General features: G+C 39.1%; 1 protein-coding gene and 1 pseudogene across 20 annotated transcripts in view; both read right to left on the reverse strand.

Moving 5' to 3' along the window:
* The window catches only part of Lingo2 (leucine rich repeat and Ig domain containing 2), a 1,357,796-nt gene that overhangs the window by 847,017 nt on the left and 486,766 nt on the right, over positions 1–24,013 (reverse strand). The gene's annotated exons all lie outside the window — the stretch shown is intronic.
* On the reverse strand, positions 11,833–11,919 carry LOC132649615 (U2 spliceosomal RNA; annotated as a pseudogene).

Raw genomic sequence — 24,013 nt, forward strand, 5'->3', positions numbered from 1 at the left:
TTTAACTTTTATTAATTACACTTTATTCACTTTGTATCCCTCCATAAACCAATCCCTCCTCCTCTCCTGATCCCACCTCCCCCCCTTCTTCATGCATGTCCCTCCCCAAGTACATTAATAGGTGAGGTCCCCCTCTCCTTCCTTCTGATCCTAGTCTATCAGATCTCATCACTCATATAGACATATAATATAGGATAAACCTACTAAAATCTGTACACCTAAAGAAACTAATCAAGAGGGAGGACTCTGACTAAAATGCTCAATCCCCATCCTGAAAGGCAAAGGGGATGGACATCAGAAGAAGAAGAAAACAGGAAACAAGTTAGGAACCTGCCACGGAGGGCCTCTGAAAGGCTCTGCCCTGCAGACTATCAAAGCAGACGCTGAGACTTATGGCCAACTGTTGGGCAGAGTGCATGGAATCTTATGTAAGAAGTGGGAAATAGTAAGATCTGGAGGGGACAGGAGCTTGTTTCTTCTTAAACTTGACACACTTGAGAATGTAAAATACTGTAAATCTGTGGGATTTCTCTTGAGCACTTCTTTCAACTAATAAAACATATTGTATTTCCTTAGAAAAGACAGCTAACCGATCATTTATCAATATTTTAGTAGGTCAATTTTTGAACCAGAGACCTCTCCATTGTACTATCAAATTCAAAACAAGAAAAAAAGAGTTGATAGTAGAACTTGTCCTTTTCAGTTGTGGATCTTGGAACTCTAAAGCTAGTGACAACAGGTCACACAGTTGTTTCCTGATTGCTATTTTAATCCTTACAGGAAGATCTCTCTGTCTCTTTCTGTCTCTCTCCCTCTGCCTTTCTCTCTATCTTTCTGTGTGTGCATCTATCTGTGTGTCTCTCTCTGCGTGTAACATGTGATAGGCATGTGCTCATGTCTGCACAGGTTTGTATGCATTGAGTGTGTGGATGTGGAAGCCAGATATTAACACTGGCCCTCTTCCCCAGACAGTCTCTACTTTATTCTGAGTCACTATGATAGGATCTGTCACTGATCCTTGAATTCAACTGCTTATCTAGACTGATTGACTGATGACCACCAGCGTTCATCTGCCTCTGCCTTCTCAGCTCTGTCATTTCTGTAAAGAAAGTTTTACACAACATTAGAGATAAACTCTTGTGAGGCAGACACTTTACCTGCTGAGCCATTAGACTAGCCCCATGATCTTCCTAATGCACATATTATTTTCCCCAAACATGTCTTTTGCCCTTTAAAATCTTACGAGGACATCAGTGAATATTTGTAGTATCCTCCACATCTCTCTCTCTCACTCTTCTTCTCTAACATCTGTTCTTCTTTGCTCCTTTCCCTATTCATAGCATACACATATCCACTATGAGGAAAATTTAAAGCAAAATTGTAGTTACAACTTTTTTGGTCTGATTATTCCATATATTGTATCTTCTTTTCCCTTTTGAGGATGAGCAAAAATATGATGTACTATTATATGCTGGAAGTACACAATTTGTGTTTTAATTTTCATAGGGTCAGAGATAAGAGATTGTGTTCAGTTTCAAGAGAGAGTTTGTGTATGTGAACAGTTACTGGGACTAAAAAAATTTTATGGGGCATTTGAAGTTGGACTGACTGTGATTTACACCATAACATGGTCATAAACTACAGGAGCCAAGAACAAAATGTGGCTTGAAGGTGAAACGTTCCATAGCCTTATATACTGGGGTAATTGATTCCTGGACAGTAGTTTAGGAAGGTCTTAGAACCTTTAATAAGTAGAGCCTGACTGGAGAAAGCAGGTCATCTCAAGATTTGCTAACTGGCCTCATTTCCTGTTCCCCTGTTACTTTCTGAGATTGTATAATGTGTGATCATGCAGCCTCTGGTTCTTCTACCATGCCTTCCTCACTTGCTAGCAGGTCCTCTATACTATAATGAACTGTTGTCCTTCAGGACTGTGTCTCAGCAGTCCTCTTCCCCATTAAGCTGCATTTGTACATTATCACATCAACAAGAAATAATTAAGACAGTTTTCTTAAAATAATGGATGGAAACTTCAAGTATGAAATGATTATTGTAGATGATCTTTGATAAAAAGCTAGTGCAGCAGTTGCTGGCACCCAAATATTTGGTTGGAAATTATGACAACAGATACAAGACTGGACTATGTATGTTTATGTAGAGAGCCAATCCAGAAGTAACCTTGATAGTTTTGAGTTTAAGTTTCATCATTTTACATGTAGAATACTGAAGCACACCATGCTTAGTTTTACTGGTTGTCATAAGCTTATTTATAAACAAAGTCGAAACTAGAAGTCATCTGTTTTTCTATTTCGAAACAACACTGGAATCTACTGTAATGGCATAGACTGACAATACTTAAACAAAGGTTGCAATGCTGGATGCCAGGCTATTTTCCTGTTTAGAAAATGAGTCATACCTAGGTTAGAAGGCTAGATCATGTTATACCAGAAACTTGAAATGCATGCACTACCTAAGGCATGCATTTCAAGTTCATACTTTTAGTCATCTATATTTGAAGGTGTTTGTAGTGATGACAGGAAAACAGAAAAAGTAATTCTCCAAAGACATATGCTAAAATGTAAAGTTCTTTTTTCAAATAGTATCAAAACACAATGATTTTGTATTCTAATTCTTTTTGTCAATATTTTATAATTTAGAAACAATAAACCACCAATATTTCCCAACTTCATTCTCTTTCATAGTGACCATGATGATAAACCATTGATGACATGAGGTGCTTGGAACACTTCCTATTCCATTTGTGTCATCTAGCTGCCAAAAGAGCATGCCTAGTTTTACTCAGTTTTCCACCCAGCTCACGGAGCTACAATTAAGGTCTCCAAAGAAAAGAAGGTATCTGGCCGTCTTGCAGAGAAATCACTAAGAAATGGTGAAAAAAAAAATCCAGTTCACATGCTAGACGAAACAAGCTCAGGCACACGATTAAACACAGGAAAATACAGTGGCAAAACTATAATTTCAATTGTCTTTACACTCAAATGCAATCACAAACATTTTAAAATATCACCGTTGAATTACTTCAAGGATATTTTAATAATTTTTACAGTAAGTTGGATGTGTGCCATGTTCTTTTAAATGTTTGAGTGAAGGTTCCCACTTTTCCTAGCTGTGTAACACACTGCGAATCATTAGGTTTACCAGCTAAGTCCTATCATCTTATTTATAGAATTAGTGATAAACTATTGTAGTTTTAATTTCTACATGACATATCAGTTGAGTCTAAATTCAATTATAAATGCATGATAAAATAAAACAAAAAATTCAGTCCTGTTAGGCCACAGAGGAGGGCTTTGCAGCCAGTCCTGAAGATACCTGATAAAACAGGATCAGGTGAATGGGGAGGAGGTTCCCCCCTATCAGTGGACTTGGAAAGGGGCACGGTGGAGATGAGGGAGGGAGAGAGGGACTGGGAGGGAATGAGGGATCAGGACACGGCTGGGATACAGAGTTAATAAAATGTAACTGATAAAAAAATAATAATAAAATAAAATAAACCAAAAAAAAAAATTCATTAGAAAACTATTAGAGCTACAATGTAGAATCCACATAAGGAAAAAAAATCACCAAAATCAAGGTATCAGTATATCCCTTTCTGCCTCCTTTCTTCTGCCTTCCTTCCTTCCCCCTTTCTTTCCATTCTATGCATATCACTATGCAACATCATTATGCATTACAGATTCATCTTTCAAACAACAGTAATCATGTCAGATGTTGAGGAGACAGACATTGGACTATGATCAAAAGATGCTGCCAATGTGTAAATTCTATTCCCCACCCCTACAAAAATGTAGAATAAAGAAGAACTTATACCAAGAATATGAGGAAGACAGTGTACCATTCTATGCCAGGCATATCTATGTACATGCACACACACATATATGCATATGCATCCATGTTTTTACACAAGTATATGTGGATACACATTTTTACACAATGCATATATGTAAGAATAAAAATAAAGGAAGAAGAGTCCTTGAATTTGATGAAAGGACACAGGAAGAGTTTTGGGGAACCAGACAGGGGTTGGAAAAATGTGGATGTGTCTGCATATATATACATATATATATATATATATATATATATATATATATATATATATAACTTTATATATATATATATATATATAACTTTATATATATATATATATATATAACGATTTATTACATTCTCTGATTCTCTGAAATTTAAAACTTAAAATTTTAATAAAAATATATTTAACACAGCTCTGAAAGTTAAGTCATTTAACAATAAAATAATATTAGTGTCTGATAAGGGCTGTTTTGATAGTTTCTAGAGAGTAGTCTTCTGTGTTTACACAATGGGGAGATCACTTCATTCCCCTCTGAGGTCTCCATCCACAGTGACAACAACCCACCTTTATGACTAATTTTCTTTCAAAGCTTCCTTCTCTTAAACTATCACATTAGTGTGGGCATGAACAGTCTAAAGTAATAAATATTAAAGGGAATGAATTTTTGAAATTCCATTGTGTTTTACATTGTAATTTTGCAGAGGAAACAGTATACCTAGTTTTCCTAAGCAGAGAATAGCATCTCTGTGTATTTTATTAATTTGCCCATTTAAGAAAATTCATCACTAACTAATTTTACAGAGATAGAGTTTATCCCTGAAGAAAATCCAATAGAAATGCTGAGCAGGCGTTTTCCTGTTGAGTCGCCTTACATGCAGAGAGAAGCTTTGTTACAATGGAAGGGCAGGCCTGCAAGTTAGAGAAACTACCCAAATCTCCCGTCAGCTAAATTAATGACACAACATACTTTCCTCATCAATAGAATGAGCAGGCATCTTAAAGTTCAACACTGCACAGAGGCTGCAAAAATATGAGAAAAATTAGGTTAATCCCTTTGGCTTGTAATTGGTATTCTACACAAGCAAACAAACAAACAAACAAACAAAAACAAAAAACAGATCTTTATAAGTGCCACTGGATTTAGTGAAAAATCTAACAGAAGTGTTGCACACAATATAATGCCAACAAGAAAAGTAGTTTTGTCTGAATCAGTTATGGATTGAAGCAAATACAGAAGATTTAACTCAAAGAACATAATGTAGACTGCCCTTAAAAGTCAAGATAATTCAGCCTGTCATGATGAAATGTGATAGGTTAGGGTCAGATGGAAGGGGAGGAGGACCTCTTTATCAGTGGACTTGGGGAGAGGCATGGGAGTAGATGAGGAAGGGAAGGTTGTATAAGAGGGGATGAGGGAGGGGGCTACAGCTGGGATACAAAGTGAATAAATTGTAACAAATAATAAAAAACAAACACTGATGAGATCTGATAGACTAAGATCAGAAGGAAGGAGAGGGGGACTTCCCCTATCAGTGGACTTGGGAAGGGGCATGCGTGAAGAAGTGGGAGGGAAGGTGGGATTAGGAGGGGAGGAGGGAGGGGTTTATGGGAGGATACAAAGTGAATAAAAAGTAATACATAATAAAATAAAATAAATCAAACAAACAAACAAAAATTTCATTTGGGCAATTTTAATAAAAAAGAAAGAAACTTCTTTTAAAATAAAAGACAGATTTTGGTATGTATTATAGAAAAATCGCATAAATCCTCTAGAGAAAGCCCATGTCTCTGGCATTAGGCAGGGGTGGAAGACAGATTTGTATTACTAGACAATGAAATGCATTGGCTAAAGCACATCCCACTATGAAGACCCTTGTCAGGTAGACTAAAGATCTTGGATGCTAACTTCAGGACTGCAAAGCATCACTGAGTGTGTCTGCACCAGACTTTCCATAGGCGTGATAAGGACCATAGTAGGCTACACATTGAGCCTGTATCACCACTGTGATCTCACACCCACACTCACTTCTAGCTTCTCCCCAAGGCAGACTTTTCTTCTATGTATCACACAATGCAGAAAATTGCCTTGTATATTCAAAGCCTACTGCCTTCTGTTTTCAAGAGAGTAAGATCGTTGTTATTTTGCATTTAGAAGCATGTTTTCAGGCCTTGTAACTATACCTAGATCAAAACAACCTTGTACCTGCTTGTCTCAAGGCAATGACAGTATAGTTCTGCCTCCTCCACTAGGGATTTTAGAGTATTTTTTTTATACCAGAAATGTACACTAAATTCATATAATTCAGTGAAGGTCTAATTTTGCCAAGCTTTTACCTTCTGTTACAAATCCATTTATTGGCCCGCCCACCTTGAGCTCTCACAAGAGTTCAGATCCAGCTTTGGTCACTCACACGCCATTTTTCTGCAAGGTATCTTTCTCTAGATAACCTCACTCCTCAAGGTCTGTTCATTAAACAAATAGTTGCTAAATGTTTAACAGCTAACTTTTTTGTATTTAGCATAATTTAATATTGTTATCATATATTTTCTTTTTACTTTTATTTCTTATTATTTATATAATATATGTCTTAGATTCTATGGAAGTAACACAGACAAAACAAAGACAAGATAAATATATGTACATTTTCAGCCAAATGCAACCTCCCTCCTGTCCCTTCCCTCTTTGACTTCTCATCCCCTTTAACTCTTCTTTCCACTCTCATACATGATGTATTCTTTAACCTTCCATACTCATTCTCCCTTAACTGCTACATCATGGAAGTTATATTACAAGAAGATTTCTTTTGGTTTTGTTCTTGTTTACTATTAGGAGAATCTGTGAGAACCAGACAACTTCGTTCTGGTTGATTTGAATTTGATGTTATACCTTCAAGGGACAGATAGGAGTTGAGGAGAAAGGGGAAGGTAATGGCAAGTAAAGAGAAATGAGCATTCTATGTCTATGTAACTAATTGTCCTCTAAGAGGCATACAGAAACTTTCTTAGTGTACACTTCTTGGAGTCATCCTCATGATTGTCCATTGTAAAGATGAAGACACTGAAAACTTGAAAACACTCACTTGATTTGGCTGTGGAGAAATTCTTCCACTCACCTGCTGGAAAGCCAGAGTTCAAAATAGCAAGAAGAAGGGTTGATATTTTTCCTTTGTTTTGCTTTTGGTCTCAAATACCCTGCAAAATCAGTATCTGAAACCTTTTGACTAGTAGTCTCAGCCAGGATATAGACAGACTTTCAACTGCATGTATGAAAACAAAACTGGGATAGCACGGGGAGATATTAGAATAGTTCTAGAGGCAAAGGGAAAAGTCTAAAAACAGGAATCTCTGATTCTGGAGTTTCATATTACAAAACAATGTGTATTTTCCCTTCTCAATTTGTAGAAGTCCTAAGATTAAAAACGTATGCAATTTTTTTTCTTTTTTTCAATATGGTTTTATTTTTTTTATTTATTTATTTTCAATGCAGTTTATTCAGGAACCTTGAACAATCTTCTGACCCTGGGGAAAGCCAGCCCACAGCTTAAATAGCCTCTGGGTAGCCAACCCCAGCGTGCCACGTGGGCAATGCAGATAGGTCCACATACATGGAAGCAAGCCAGATCCTCAGCCTTAGCCAAATGTGAAATTGTTCGTGACAGAGAGCACTCACCATCGGGAAGGTGGAAGGCAGAAACCAGCTCCATCTTTAAGGCATAGATAGCATTCTGCAGCTCTCTACAGTTCCCCCTTTTTGTTTTAGACGCATCAGGCAAGAGTAGAGGTCTGAGTGAATGGAATTTTAGGTAAGAACTGGGAAATAGTAAGAGCTGGAGAGGACAGGGTCTCCACAAGGAGAGCAACAGAACAAGAAAATTTGAACACAGGGAACTTCCCAGAGACTCATACTCCAACCAAGGACTATTCATGGAGATAACCCAGAACCCCTGCACAGATGTAGCCCAGGGCAGTTCAGAGTCCAATTGGGTTACATAGTAATGTGAAGAGGGACTGTCTCTGACATAATCTGATTGGCCTGCTCTTTGATCACCTCCCCCTGGGGGGGAGCAGCCTTACCAGGCCATAGTAGAGGACAATGCAGCCACTTTTGATGTGAACTGATAGACTAAGATCAGAAAGGAGAGGAGAACCTCCCCTATCAGTGGACTTGGGGAGTGGCATGCAAACGTATGCAATTTTATCTTTCCTTCTGAGTGAGATTCAAGAAGTAGGTAGAGAGAGGGAACATGGTGGTTGAGGTGGTGGGAAGGGAAACAAGGGTGGGGATCAAATGTGGGGAGAACAGAGGTGGAGGGTGGGAGGGTAAGACTAGGACAGAGAATGGAAATCAGCTGGGGAGCATCCCTAGGACCAGGCAGGCTCTTAAGAGTCGATGGGGTTGGCACTGGCTGGGACTCCTACCAGTGAGAGCTATGGATCCTGAAGTCAGTTGTCCCCTCCTGTAGTCAGGCAGATCTCCAAGTGGAGGGGGGACACCAACCCACCCAACAAACTTTGACCTCAAACTTTTCTTTCCTACACAAAGAGTAGGGATAAAGATGCAGCAGAGATTGAGGGAATGTCAAACAATGACTGACCCAGCTTGAGACCCATCCCATGAGAGAGAGCCAACCCTGACACTATTAATGAAACTCTGCTATGCTTGAAGACCAGAGCCTAGTGTAACTGTCTTCTGAGAAGCTTCTTCAGGAAGCTGGTGGAAACACATGAAGAGGCCCACAGGAAGCAATAGGTAGAGCTCAGGGAGTCTTGTGGAAGAGTGGAAGAAAGGATTGAAGGAGCCTGAGGGGTCAAGGAGACCACAAGAAGACTTACAGAGTCTTCTGTAAACTGGCCTCTGAACCACCATCCAAAGGTCATGCATGTACTGGACCTAGACCCCCTACATATATGTAGCTGCCGTGCAGAATAGTCATCATATATGCCCCCTTACAATGGGAGTAGGAGCTGTTTCTGACTCTGTTGCCTTCCTTTGGATCCATTTCTCCTAGCTGGGCTGTCTTGCCAGGCCTCAGTGGGAGAGGATGTACTTATTCCTGCTGTGACTTGATGTCCCAGGGAGGGTTGGTACCCATGGGGGTTCTTTCCTTCTTTGAAAAGTGGGGAGGAGGAAAGGGACAGGTGGCAGAAGGGTAGGATGAGGAGGCAAGGATGGAGCAGCATAGGATCAGGGTTACAGTGATGAAAGGAAGGAAAAATGAAGGAAAGAAAGAAAGAGAGAGAAAGAGAAAGAGAAAGAAAGAAAAGAAAGAAAGAGAGAGAGAGAGGGGAAGGAAGGAAGGAAGGAAGGAAGGAAGGAAGGAAGGAAGGAAGGAAGGAAGGAAGGAAATAATATATGCAAGTGTGTTGAAAAAGATGTTCAAATACCATTCAAATGAAAATAGTTTTCAATCTATCACAGGTGTGAGTGTGTTAATAGTATTAACTTGCTTAGTAACTGAATTGTAAAACAGTTACTGATTGAGGTGAACCTATCTGGCGTTGTAGCTGAGAAAATTCAGATATCAACACTGACCTTGTGCAGTAAGGGAGTCTGGAGGTAGGATGGTGCTCCCAGCACCAATTGATGCAACCCTCACCATTCATGAACATGCCATTACATATGCAAACAAGCCAGTATTTGCTTTTAAATGTATGTCTTGTAATTAGCTACTTACATTAGATTCAATATGGTTTTTGATGTGAGACATTCTTCACCTATTTGTTAAATTAGAATAGCAGAAAATTCAGAGAAAAAACTACTTTCTCTATTAGGAAAATTTTTCTTGACTATACTATCACAAGTATATTAACATAAATAACAAATAACTACAATATGCTTATATTCAAATTAAATTATGTTTCACTTGCATATAGCATGTGATGTTTTTTCCAATAAATTATATATATATAATATTTTTTATTAATTACAGTTTATTCCCTTTATATGCCACCTGTAGCTCCCTCCCTCTTCCCATCCCAATCCCACCTTCTCTTCCTCTTCTCCACCCATGCCCCTCTCTCAGTCCACTGATAGGGAAGATCCTCTTCCACTTTCATCTGACCCTAGTCTATCAGGTCTCATCAGGACTGACTGCCTTGTCTTCCTCTGTGTCCTCCTAAGGCTGCAACCCTCCCCCCCCACCCCATGAGAGGGAGCTGATTAAAGAGCTTGACAATCAGTTTATGTCAGAAACAGTCCCTGTTCTCATTACTAGGGAACCCACTTGGGCACTGAGCTGCCATGGGCTACATCTGTGAAGGGGTTCTAGGTTATCTCCAGGAATGGTCCTCTGCTGGAGTATCAGTCTCAGAAAACATCCATGTCCAGATTTTTTGTTTCTGTTGCTCTCCTTATGGAGACCCTGTCCCCTCCAGGTATTTCTATTTCCCCCTTCTCTCATAGGATTCCCTACACTCTACCAAAAGTTTGGATGAGTGTCAGCATCTGCTTTGAAACTCTGCAGGATATAGTCTTTCAGAGGCCCTCTGTGGTAGGCTCCTGTCCTGTTCCCTGTTTTCTCCCTCTTCTGATGTCCATCCTCTTTGACTTTCTGAATGAGGATTGAGCATCTCAGCCAGAGTCTTCCTTCTTGATTAGCTTCTTTAGAGGTACAGATTTTAGTATGATTTTGCTATATTATGAATCTAATATCCATTTATGAGTGGGTATATGCCCCGTGTGTCTTTCTGCTCCTGGGATACCTCACTCAGAATAGATAAAGAAATTGTGGTTCATTTACACAATGGAATATACTGAGCTATTAAAAACAAGACAATCATGAAATTTGCAGACAAATGGGGAGAACTAGAAAAGATCATCCTGAGTAAGGTAATTGAGAAGCAGAAAAACATACATAGAATATACTCACTTATAAGTGGATATTAGTCATATAAGATTAACATTCTAAAATCTATACTCCTAAAGAAGCTAAACAATATAGTCTTTTAACAGTATTTCAAATGTAGAATTGTTTTCTCTAGAATATTTATATGTAGCTATGTTGAAAAACTGCAGAGGCCACAGTATTACCCCACAGAAAAGGAGAACTTCAGGCCAATCTCCCTCATGAGCATTGATGCAAAAATACTCAACAAAATACTTGCAAACCTAATCCAAGAACACATCAAAGATATCATCCACTACGACCAAGTAGGCTTCATCCCAGGCATGCAGGGGTGGTTCAATATACGGAAATCCATCAATGTGATCCACCACATAAACAAGCTGAAGGAGAAAAACCACATGATCATCTCCTTAGATGCTGACAAGGCTTTCTTTCTTATCAATTCTCCATTCTGTATTTTTAGACATGGTCTTCTACTAAATACTGTGGATACTGACTCAAGAAAAATAGTTTGCTAGCAAGCTGTGGGATCCCATTGTTTCCATCTTTACCACCCAAATTACATGGTATCTGGGATCCAAATTCAGGTCATAAAACTTACATAATCAGCACTTTACTACCTGAGCTATGTTCCTGATTACAAAACAATGCTTTTAAAGACTATTGCATTTTTTACTTTAAGTTGTACTGTGGGATAATATCCATCCTTATTTTCTAAAATGTTTTCCTTTTGTCTCAACAACAAAGCCATGCTCTCCTTAACTTGAAAGATATTTTGAAAAATTGTCTACTAACTTTCACAGAAACTGCATGAAACAAGACACATTTTGCATTTATTAGACAATGTTTGAAGTCATCTAAACGATTTAACAGGGAATAAGAAACAGAAAAAAATTAAGATAAAACAAAATGTATCAAACTATGAGAGGTTTTTTGTTTTGTTTTGTTTTGCTTGTTTGTTTTTAAGGTTGTTGCAATGATGCAAAGGATATTCAAGTAAAATTTACAGTAAAATATTTTCAGTCAAAAGTATAAATGTGGTTATAATATTCATCAATCAAAATGCTTTTTAGGGTAAAATAAAGTAAGTTTTTACAAAATAGAACATATAGTACCCACTCATAAAACTATTTCTGTATTTATCAACTTACAAATTAACATTCTAATAAAAAAGATATTTAAAAAAGATGGTTTAAAGAACAGATACTACACATGATCTTAGCCAAAAGGCTGAGAAGCGATAGAGGAGGACATTGCAGTCAGTCCTGATGAGACCTGATAAGCTAAGGTCCAATGGAAGGGGAGGTGGACTTCCCCTATTGGTGGACTTAGAGAGCAGCACAGGAAGAGATGAGGGAGGATGAGATTGGGAGGGAATGAGGGAAGGATTTACAGCTGGGACTCAAAGTGAGTAAAATGTAATTAATATAAAAAAATAATAATTTAATTAAAAATTTAATGTTCTAGGATATAAAACATTTCCTTACATTCTAAACAACTTAAGCTTAACTGTGAAAATATAACTATCTATACTTTAACTCCATCAGACCCTTGGGAAGCCTCTCTGTATGTAGTTTATTATAAATAAAGTCCGAATGTATTTGGAGAAAAAAATATTCTTACTATCAAAAAATAAATAATTATATAAACCCAGACACATACATCCATGCCTTTTGATGAAACATCAGTAAAATATTGACTTTAAATATTTATTAATTTAGAGTGAATTTTCATCACTTGAAAACATTACCGTGTTGAGGACTTTGACATTTATCTTGATGTTTATGATACTGGCCATGGATATAAAGAAAATAAGACTCTCAATGAACATACCTAACTTGAAGCATCTTAGTTTTGTGGAGTCCCAGCAGCCTCAATAAAAGATGCTTTGTTGACAACAGCAGTTATTAAAGATGTGTAAATATTCAGCTAAATCACTGCAATGGGTGCACACATCATTCCACGTTCATAACACTGAGGAGGAAACTAGAAAGAAAGGAATATCACTTACTGCTTCAAAAGGGATTTTATATATTAGAAGAAATGTGTGGCAAGTTTTGTTGTATGTGTTCATTAACCTAAATGCATGTATGTATAAAAGAAATAATTATTAACTTAACTAAATTTTCTTCCAGTCATACCACCAGTGCAGTATGCTTAAAGTACAGCACACTACAAAAGAAGTGAGTTTTAAGGACCAGTGTAAGCCACAGTAAATCCACCTGAATCCACTTCTCAGGTCAGATGGAGTCCAGATAAATACTGTTAACCAACAGCCCAAGTTTCCTACCTATCACCTAATTCAGAGGGTGGGACTCCTCCTCCTTTCCCTAGTTTTGGAACTCCCCTTCCCCAGCTACCACAACCATGGGTCCAAAAGCTTCAAATGTACATCTAAAAAATTAATTTTCTCCCTCACCAACTGAACTTTGTTTTCTGCCTGTATCTGTGTTCCAGTATCCTGCCAGGTGAGGTGTTTCCTGCCTCCCGGACAGCAACAAAGCCAAAGGTGGTCCAGTCTAACCTCGCAGATTATTTCATCAGCTGGACCTGGATTTTCCTTCCTATCCCCAGATGTTCTCACAGATCCTGAACAGTACTAAAATAGCATCTCTCCCAGGACTTCGCCAAATCCTTCTCCAAATTCTCTCAGGGTTCCCCAAAGATGTCTGTCGCCCTCAAGTCAGCAGGAAGCAGCTTTTGAATGATGTGTCCTCATTCCCACCTCACCACCCCTTCCTAGTTCCTCATATTTTAATTAACTGAAAAGGGAGAAAGGTTGGTGTAAGATGTGACTCAGCTGGCCTGTCTTCAGGGGCCTAGAAACCTGTGACATCATCATCTGCTGTGGCAGGTGTGCACAGGGTGTGTGCCTGATAGGAGGCCTCATCCCACCAGCCTTCCTAGCTCTCTTTCTCTTATGATCGTTCTTGGTTCACTTACCCTGTATCCCTCTGTCTCTCTTTGTCATGGCTGCCACCCTCCTCTCTCTTTCTCTCCCACCCCTTCCCCTTCCCACAATATACCTCCTTTCTACTAGAAAAACTAAGAGTTTTAATAAGGGACTTTCATTGAAACATGAAGAACATTAAATATTGTACTGAAAAGAACATTGGTGGAATAATGTCTGTTTCTTCCCTGAAAACAGGAGGTGTTCCTCTCTTTATGTATGTTTTCAATTTGTACTTATGATTCAGTGTATCAGCAGTTATTAACACTACTGTGGATTTTACAGTCCCAGAACTTTTATGTTTAATAAATATAATGACAATATCCAAGTTTTCTTATTACAATTTTTTTTAAATAATCTGTTGAAGCTTGAAGGCATGCAACTTACCTAAGACAAACAACTATTAAATGTCAAAAGACAAGAGAATACTGCGATAGACAACTGGAATTGCTTGGCCTTTCAGTGGGGTGAGAGAAATGTAGTGCAATGGAAACTGCCTGGAATCTACGAGGGTGACCCTAGCAAAGATTCCTAGTAATGGGGGAAAGGGAGTGTGAGCAAGCCTTCTTCTATAAACAGACAAGACTCACAGTGGAGAAATTAGAACACCCACCAGTCACAGAACCTCAATTTACAATTTGTCTTACCTGAAAATGTTCTGGGGTAAAGGTGGGGCAGAACTTGTGGGAATAGCCAACCACCATGCAATGAGAGAGGCTCAACCCTGACACTGCCTTGAAGTCCAGGAATCAGAGGCTGCATAACCTAAAGACCTAGGACACAAACAAACATGACTAGCATGCACACATACTCTGTCTTTTATGTGCACACACACACACACACACACACACACACACTGATTCCTAATGATATTCATGATATTCTGCTGTAGTCATAAACATGAGCCCTGTATAATCACATCCAGAGAGGCATCATCCAGCAACTGATGGAAACAGATTGCAGACACCTTACAAGCAAACATTAAGCAGAGCTTGAGGAATTCTGTGTAAGAGGTGGAGGAATGATTGCAGGCACCAGATAGGTCAAGACACCACAAGAAAACCCATAAACAACAAGGGCTCACAGCAGCTCACAGAGACTGAACCAACAATCAGGGAGCATATATGGGTTTGACCCAGGCCGTCTGCATATATGATATGCTATGGTTGTGTAGCTTGGTGTTAGTATGGAATTTGTAATAGTGGAAACGAGGACTGTCTCTGACTCTTTTGCCTGCTTTTCAGACCCTCTTTCTTGTACCTGGTTGCCTCATCCTGTCTTGATTTGTGGGTATGTGCCTAATTTTACTGTAACTTGATATGCCATATTCCTTGGCAGATTCCTGGGAGATCTGATCTTTTCTGCAGCAGTGGATCTGAGAGGGTGGAGGTGGGAGAGAGTAGCAGAGGGGGGCAGGGAGAAGGGGAAACTGCATTTAGTTTGTAGTAAGTGAAATAAGAATAGATAGAAAGGAAAAAAGTATCATACTTTAAATGATAAATGATAAAAAAGACAATTTTAAAAAGCAAATATAAATTTCATCTCTGAGAGGACTGAGGCAGAAAGTTTGACAATTCAAGGACAAAGAAAATACAGAATACACAGTCAATATGAGGCCAGCTGGAGTATGTAGTGATAGCCTCCCACCTGTCTCAAAAAAGCAGAAAAAATAGAATATCTGAGAACATCTACAGACATTATTATAGAAACTACAATTCATTAAAATCATTATAGAGTTACTCTCTTATTTGGATACAATGCTCTTCCTGAGATAATAAGGCCATATAAGCCATCAAACTTATTCAGAATATAAAATCAGATCTGGGAAAAAGGATGCACACACACTTCTCAATAAATAACAATCTATAGAATTTTAAATCTATAATTTTTTTATTATTAATTACACTTTATTCATTTTGTATCCCCCCATAAGCCCCTCCCTCCTTCCCTCCCGATCCCACCCTTCCTCCCGTTTCTGCATGCATGCCACTCCCCAAGTCTACTGATAGGGGAGGTCCTCCTCTCCTTCCTTCTGATTTTAGTCTATCAGATCACATCAGGAATGGCTGCATTGTCTTCTTCTGTGGCCTGGTAAGGCTACTCCCCCCTCATGGGGAGGTGATCAAAGAGCAGGCCAATCAGATTATGTCAGAGACAGTCCCTCTTCCCATCACTATGTAACCAACTTGGACACTAAATTGCCATGGGCTACATCTGTGCAGGGGTTCTGGGTTATCTCTATGAATAGTCCTGGGTTAGAGTATGAGTCTCTGGGAAGTTCCCTGTATTCAAATTTTCTTGTTCTGTTGCTCTCCTTGTGGAGTTCCCGTCCTCTCCAGCTCTGGCTATTTCCCACTTCTTACATAAAATTCCATTCACTCTGCCCAACAGTTGCCCATCAGGCTCAGCATCTGCTTTGATAGTCTGCAGGGCAGAGGCTTTCAGAAGTGCACTTTGGCAGGTTCCTAGGTTGTTTCCTGTTTTCTTCTTCTTCTGATGTCCATCCTCTTTGCCTTTCAGGATGGCGATTGAGCGTTTTAGTTAGGGTCCTCTCTTTTGCTTAGTTTGTTGAGATGTACCGATTTTAGTGGGTTTCTCCTATGTTGTATGTTTATATGAGTGAGTATATACCATGTGTGTCTTTTTGCTTCTGGGACAACTCACTCAGGATGGTCCCAACATTTACCTGCAAATTTCATGATTTCCTTATTTTTCATTGCTAAGTAATACTCCATTGTATAGATGTACCACAATTTCTGCATCCATTCTTAAGTTGAGGGGAATCTGGGTTGTTTCCAGCTTCTGGCTATTACAAATAAAGCTGCTACAAACGTGGTTGAGTAAATGTCCTTTTTGTGTACTTGAGCCTTTTTTGGATATATGCCTAGGAGCAGTATGGCTGAATCTTGAGGAAGCGCTATTCCTAGTTGTCTGAGAAAGCGCCAGATTGATTTCCAGAGTGGTTGTACAAGTTTACATTCCAACCAGCAGTGGAGAAGGGTCCCCCTTTCTCCACAACCTCTCCAGCATGTGTTGTCAATTGAGTTTTTTATCTTGGCCATTCTGATGGGTGTAAGGTGAAATCTCAGGGGTGTTTTGATTTGCATTTCCCTAATGGCTAATGATATTGAGCATTTCTTTAAATGCTTCTCTGCCATTTGATATTCCTCTACAGAGAGTTCCCTGTTTAGCTCTATTCCCCATTTTTTAAGTGGATTACTTGGTTTGTTGCTTTTCAGCTTCCTTAGTTCTTTATATATACTAGATATGAGTCCTCTGTCAGATAAAGGGTTGGTGAAGATTCTTTTCCAATCTATAGGCAGTCGCTGTGTTTTGACAACAGTATCCTTTGCTTTACAGAAGCTTTTCAGTTTCAGGAGGTCCCATTTATTGATTGTTGCTCTTAGAGCCTGTGCTGTTGGTATTCTGTTAAGGAAGTTCTCTCCTGTACCAATGAGTTCTAGGGTATTCTCCACTTTTTTTTTCTAGCCGATTTAATGTGTCTGGTTTTATGTGGAGGTCTTTGATCCACTTGGACTTCAGTTTTGTGCAGGGTGATAAGTATGGATGTATTTGCATTTTTCTACATGTAGACATACAGTTAGACCAGCACCATTTGTTGAAGATGCTAACTTTTTTCCATTGTATGGTTTTGGCATCTTTGTCAAAAATCAGGTGTCCATAAGTGTGTGGGTTTATTTCTGGGTCTTCTCTTTGGTTCCATTGATCCATCATTCTGTTTCTATGCCAGTACCATGCAGTTTTTGTAACTGTTGCTCTATAGTACAGCTTGAGATCAGGGATGGAGATACCTCCAGAACATCTTTTATTGTAGAGGATTGTTTTAGCAATTCTGGGTTTCTTGTTATTCCATACGAAGTTGAGAATTTTTCTTTCAAGGTATGAAAAGAATTGTGTTGGCAATTTGATGTGAATTGCATTGAATCTGTAGATTGCTTTTGGTAAGATGGCCATTTTTACTATGTTAATCCTGCCAAGCCATGAGCATGGGAGATCTTTCCATCTTCTCATATCTTCTTCTAATTCTTTCTTCAGAGACTTGAAATTTTTTTCATACAAGTCTTTGACTTGTTTGGTTAGGGTTACACCAAGGTACTTTATGTCATTTGTGGCTATTGTGAAGGGTGTTGTTTCCCTAATTTCTTTCTCAGCCCTTTTGTCTTTTGTATACAGGAGTGCTACTGATTTTTTTTTGAGTTAATTTTGTATCTGGCCACATTGCTGAAGGTGTTTATCAGCTATAGGAGTTCTCTGGAAGAGTTTTTGGGGTCACTCATGTATACTATCATATCATCTGCAGATAGTGATAATTTGAATTCTTCTTTTTCAATCTGTATCCCCTTGATCTCCTTCAACTGTCTCATTGCTCTAGCAAGGACTTCCAGCACTATGTTGAAGAGATATGTTGAGAGTGGGCAGCCTTGTCTTGTCCCTGATTTTAGTGGGATTGCTTTAAGTTTCTCTGTGTTTAGTTTGATGTTGGCTATTGGTTTGCTGTTTATCGCGTTTACCATGTTGAGATAGATGCCTTTTATCCCTGATATCTCCAATACTTTAAACATGAATGGATGTTGGATTTTGTCAAATGCTTTTTCAGCATCTAAGGAGATTATCATGTGGATTTTTTCTTTCTGTTTGTTAATATGGTGGATCACATTGATGGATTTCCGTATACTGAACCACCCCTGCATACCTGGGATGAAGCCTACTTGGTCATTGTGGATAATATCTTTGATGTGTTCTTGGATTCAGTTTGCAAGTATTTTGTTAAGTATTTTTGCATCTATGTTCATAAGGGAGATTGGCCTGAAATTCTCTTTCTTTGTTGAGTCTTTGTGAGGTTTAGGTACCAAGGTGACTGTGGCTTCATAGAATGAGTTTGGTAATGTTCCTTCTGTTTCTATTTTGTGGAATAGTTTGAAGAGAATTGGTGTTAGCTCTTCTTTGAAGGTCTGGTAGAATTCTGTGCTGAAGCGATTAGATCCTGGGCTTTTTTTGGATGGGAGACTTTTGATGTCTGCTTCTATTTCTTTGGGGGATATAGGACTATTTAGTTGATTTACCTGGTCCTGATTCAGCTTTGGTAAATCAAATTGATCAATAAAATTGTCCTTTTCATTTAGATTTTCAAATTTTGTGGCATTTAGACTTTTGAAGTAAGTCCTAATGGTTATTTGGATTTCCTCAGTGTCTGTAGTTATGTCCCCCTTTTCATTTCTGATTTTGTTGATTTGGGTGTTGTCTCTCTGCCTTTTAGTTAGCTTGGCTAAGGGTTTGTCGATCTTGTTGATTTTCTCAAAGAACCAGCTCTTGGTTTCATTGATTCTTTGAATTGTTTTAATTGTTTCCAATTGATTGATTTCATCCCTGACTTTGATTATTTCCAGCCATCTACTCCTTCTTGGTGTGTCTGCTTCTTCTTTTTCTAGGGCTTTTAAGTGAGCCATTAAGTTGCTTGAATAAGCTGTCTCGAATTTCTTCTTGGAGGCACTTAGTGCTATGAACTTTCCTCTTAGCACTGCTTTCATTGTGTCCCAAAAGTTCGGGTATGTTGTGTCTTCATTTTCATTGATTTCTAGAAAGACTTTAATTTCTTTCTTTATTTCTTCCCTGACCCAGTTGTCATTTAGTAACAAGTTGTTCAGTTTCCATGTGTGTGTAGGCTTTTTGCTATTTCTGTTATTGTTGAGGTCCAGCTTTATTCCATGGTGATCAGACAAGATACAAGGGATTATTTCAATCTTCTTGTATCTGTTGAGGCTTGCTTTGTGACCCACTATATGGTCTATTTTGGAGAAGGTTCCATGAGGTGCTGAGAAGAAGGTAAATTCTTTTGTGTTTGGGTGTAAAGTTCTGTAAATGTCTGTTAGGCCCATTTGATTCATGACCTCTGTCAGAGACATTGTTTCTTTGTTTAATTTCTGTTTTGTTGACCTGTCCTTTGTTGAGAGTGGGGTGTTGAAGTCTCCCACTATTAATGTGTGGGGATCTATATGTGGTTTAAGTTTTATCATTGTTTCTTTCACAAATGTGGGTGCCCTTGTATTTGGGGCATAGATGTTCAGGATTGTGATGTCTTCCTGGTGGAATTTTCCTTTGATGAGTATGAAGTGTCCTTCCCATCTCTTTTGATTAATTTTGGTTGAAAGTCTATTTTATCAGATATTAGAATGGCTACTCCTGCTTGCTTCTTGGGTCTGTTTGCTTGGAAAGTCATCTTCCAACCCTTTACCCTCAGGTAATGTCTATCTTTGTGCCTTAGGTGTGTTTCTTGTATGCAACATTCCTGGGTTTTGTTTATGTATCCATTCTGTTAATCTGTGTCTTTTTATTGGAGAGTTGAGTCCATTGATGTTGAGAGAGATTAATGACCAGTGGCTGTTAGATCCCTTGATTTTGATGTTGGCTGTGGTCATCAGGTTGTGTGCTTGGTTTCTTTTTGTTTTACTCTAGTAAGGTTAATTATTTCCTGTGTTTTCTTGAAAGAAGCTAATTTTTTGGGGTTGTATTTTCCCTTCCAGTGTCTTCTGTAATGCTGGATTTGTGTGTAGTTATTGTTGAAATTTGTTTTTGTCATTGAATATCTTATTTTCTCCGTCTATGAGGACTGATAGCTTTGCAGGGTATAGTAGCCTGGGCTGACATCTGTGTTCTCTTAGGGTCTGCATGATATCTCTCCAGGCCCTTCTGGCTTTCATAGTCTCTGTTGAAAAGTCAGGTGTGATTCTAATGGGTTTGCCATTATATGTTACTTGGCCTTTTTTCCTTGCGGCTTTTAGTATTTTTTCTTTGTTCTGTATACTTACTGTTTTGATTATTATGTGGTGGGAGGATTTTCTTTTCTGGTCAAATTTGTTGGGTGTTCTGTAGGCCTCATGTATTCTTATTGGCCTCTCCTTTAACTTGGGGAAATTTTCTTCAATGATTTTGTTGAAAATATTTTCTGGGCCTTGGAGAAAGGAGTCTTCTTTTTCCTCTATACCTATTATTCTTAGGTTTTGTCTTTTCATATTGTCTTGGATTTCTTGTACGTTCTGTGTCAGGACTATTTTGGATTTAACATTTTCTTTGACAGATACATCGATTTCTTCCATTGTATCTTCTACACCTGAGATTCTTTCTTCCATCTCTTGTAGTCTGTTGGTTATGCTTACCTCTGTAGTTCCTGTTTTCTTCCCTAGGTTCTTCTTCTCCATTATTTCTTCCATTTGTGTTTTCTTTAATTTTTCCAATTCTATCTTCAGGTCTTGAGTTGTTTTGTTTACTTCCTTCACCTGTCTGATTGTACTTTCCTGTTTTTCTTTTAGTTCCTTCAACTCTTGTTTCTTTTATTTCATTCAGTGCTTTAAGCATTTCCTTTCTAAAGGCCATAAACTGTTTGGCTGCAGCTTCCTCTATTTCTTTACGGATGGCAATATTCTGTTTGAGTTTATCTTGCTCTATGTATTTATGTATCTTATTTATTTCCTCTGTTATCATCTTCTTGAGCATAGTTGTTAGATCATCTTCTTGGATTTCAGTTATGCTGGGGTGTCCAGGGCTACTTGCCCCTGGGTAACTGGGTTCTGGAGATGCCATATTGCTCTGTCTTTTGTTGCTTGAGCTTTTATGCTGGCCTCTACCCATTGTGCTATCTTAGGTGTTTGGGGTTATTTTCTGGTGGTTCCTGGGGATCCTGTGGTGGAGAGAATCCCCTTTGCAGAAAGCTGGTTTTTCCTGAAGGATGTCTTCTCAGCTTTTTGGGTAGAGTCCCTGGATGGCTGGTGTTTTTTCAGGAGTTGCTGCTGCTCACCTCAGGGATAGAGACCTGAGTGGTAACTGTGGTCTTTGTTAGTTGAGAGGGTTCTCTTCTCACCCAGGGAAGTCCTGAGGACAGCTGCCCTGTTTCTGTGTTTCTTGCTGTAAATTTAATGATCGGCTACTGTGACCCAGTTGGACCTCTGGCATGCAGCAATTGTTTGTGCCTGTGTCTGGAGCACAGCTGAGTGATGGCAGCTCGGCCCTGCCGGTCTGCTAGGCTTTTTCCAGGGAAGGATTGGGTGATTTAAGTCAGTATAGTTTCTTTCCTTCCCTGTGGATTACCTGGAGACAGGGACTCCCAGTGTCTTTTTTTGCCCTGGTGCGCACTGCTCAGTGTCCACCAGCTGGCTGGCCGCAGAAACTGCCTGTGCCTGGAGCACAGCTGAGTGATGGTGGCTCAGTCTCAACCAGCTGCCTGGCATGCAGAAACTGCCTGTGTCTGACTTTCCAGCCTTTGGGAGCCTGGGAGTCTGCCTAAAGTGGGTAATTTTCCCAAGACCTTTCCAGGGTGGGGGTGTCGGCTGAGTACTCTGAGATCAGACCAGCCGTTTCCCTCTCTGTGTGTTTGCACAGGACAGTGAAACTCATTCGCTGGTGCCCTAGTGCCCACAGTTCTAACTCAGGTGGCAAATCAGGCATGCAGGCAGAGCTCTGTGCCTGAGCCTGGGTCCCCGGCTCTGGCTCCGGGCTGGCTCCTGGGGCGCCCGTGGAAACCGAATCTTTTCCAGGGGATGTGTGGGTGACCTAAGGTCGGTCCCATTCGTTTCCTATACCGTGGGGTTATCTCTCTACTGAAAATTCCAGTCTCTGATAGTGTGGTGCACATGGTTTAGTCTGGGACCGTGACCAGAGACACTGGCTTGTGGCTCTGGGCTGGGGCTGGGGCTGGGGCTGGCGGCCGGCAGCCAAGTGTCTGGTGGAACCTGGATATCTTCCATGGTTTAGCCGGGTGAGTTAAAAGCTGATTGAATCCCCCACCATGGGGTATCCTCTCCCCTGGGAAACACAATCACTGTGTTTTATGGCTACGATTTCTGATTGCTGGTCACTGTGCTGATCCTGCTGTGCTGATTGTCAGAATGAGAGTCCTCCCGGCACCGCCATCTTGCCCCGCCCCAATCTATAATATTTTGATTAGTATAGTTTTATTGGATTTAATCTGCCTATGTTTAATTACATTGTAAACATGGAAATGAGCTTAAAATCTTACGAAGATTATAAAAACCTTTCTTTTTTTTTTTTAAAGAAAACAAATACCTTTGCTTCAATAATAGCAATAATATAAACTTTGGGCAGAAGAAACACAGTAATGACCTGTTAGTCACAGACCACAATCAGGCAAACAAACTTCACAGAACCATTTGTGTTACCTACATTTTGCTTACTTATATGAACACAGTAACAATGATATGTAGAATTATTAAAGTGCCTACAGTAAACCAAATACCTCACAACTTAAGCAGCAATGTCATATTGCTCATGTTAGCAAATAATCTCAGGACTCCAGAATCAAAGACTTGAGGATCAAAGGTTAAAACAGATGACAGCCTGGGATACCTAGAAAGTTCAAGGTCGACTAATGCTAAATAATGAGATCTTGTATTAAAGTAACGATAGATAGATAGATATTCACAAACACACACACACACACACACACACACACACAGACACACACACACACACCTTACTCTTTGTCCTAATCTAGAATATATTTTGTGCAGGCTCTCCAATACCTCTTTTACTCATAGCATTTGCATGCTTTTGTTTTGCATTCTAGCACAACCTGCATCTTTTCCCAGGCTTTTTCTCTTTGCATGTCTTGTCCATGTAGCCACAGCCACCATAAGTTCAAATGTGCAGTGGATCAGTCATGTCAGGAAAATATCATTTTCAAGGAACCCTCCACTCTGTGTCTAACAGCCTTTCATGTCTCCTCTTCTCTGATGATCCTGAACAATGGAGAATATGTGTACTTGGATTGAGGGGTTATACATTTGTCCCTGTTAGATGCGAGCATGCCACAGTATTTTAGTCTTAAAAGGCTGACAAGTTGTCAGTCTCTGTATTAATTACTATCTTCTACACAATAAAAATATTTTGGATAAAGATAAGAGCTGGGCTAACCTATAGATGTAAATATATGTTAATGGTAGTCTATTATTATGTTAATTTAGCAGATTAATAGTTGTAGGTTAGCCTTAGGTCCTCTTATATTCTTGATCCATTTAACAGTAGTAGTCATGAGTTTGATCTTTAGAATTGCCCATTAATCCAATTATAAAGCATTTGGTTACTCCTATAATATGTTCACCAGTGCCAGTCATTACTGTAGTTCACAGCATTTTAAGAGTAAATACCTTATTACTTACTTCCACATTATTGGGTGCTTAACCTTCAACTGTACAAAATTAGTACATGACCTTCAGAAACAAGTACAAGATTGAATAATTTCTTGCAATTATTCAAGGTTATGGAGAGAATATTATGATCAGGAGAGCAGATATAATAGTCCATCTGAATAAAATAGTTAATACTTGCTTCACTCAAAATGTAGTTGTCTGTTCA

This window comes from Meriones unguiculatus, chromosome 20 (assembly GCF_030254825.1).
Source record: "Meriones unguiculatus strain TT.TT164.6M chromosome 20, Bangor_MerUng_6.1, whole genome shotgun sequence".
NCBI classification, from domain to species: Eukaryota; Metazoa; Chordata; class Mammalia; order Rodentia; family Muridae; genus Meriones; species Meriones unguiculatus.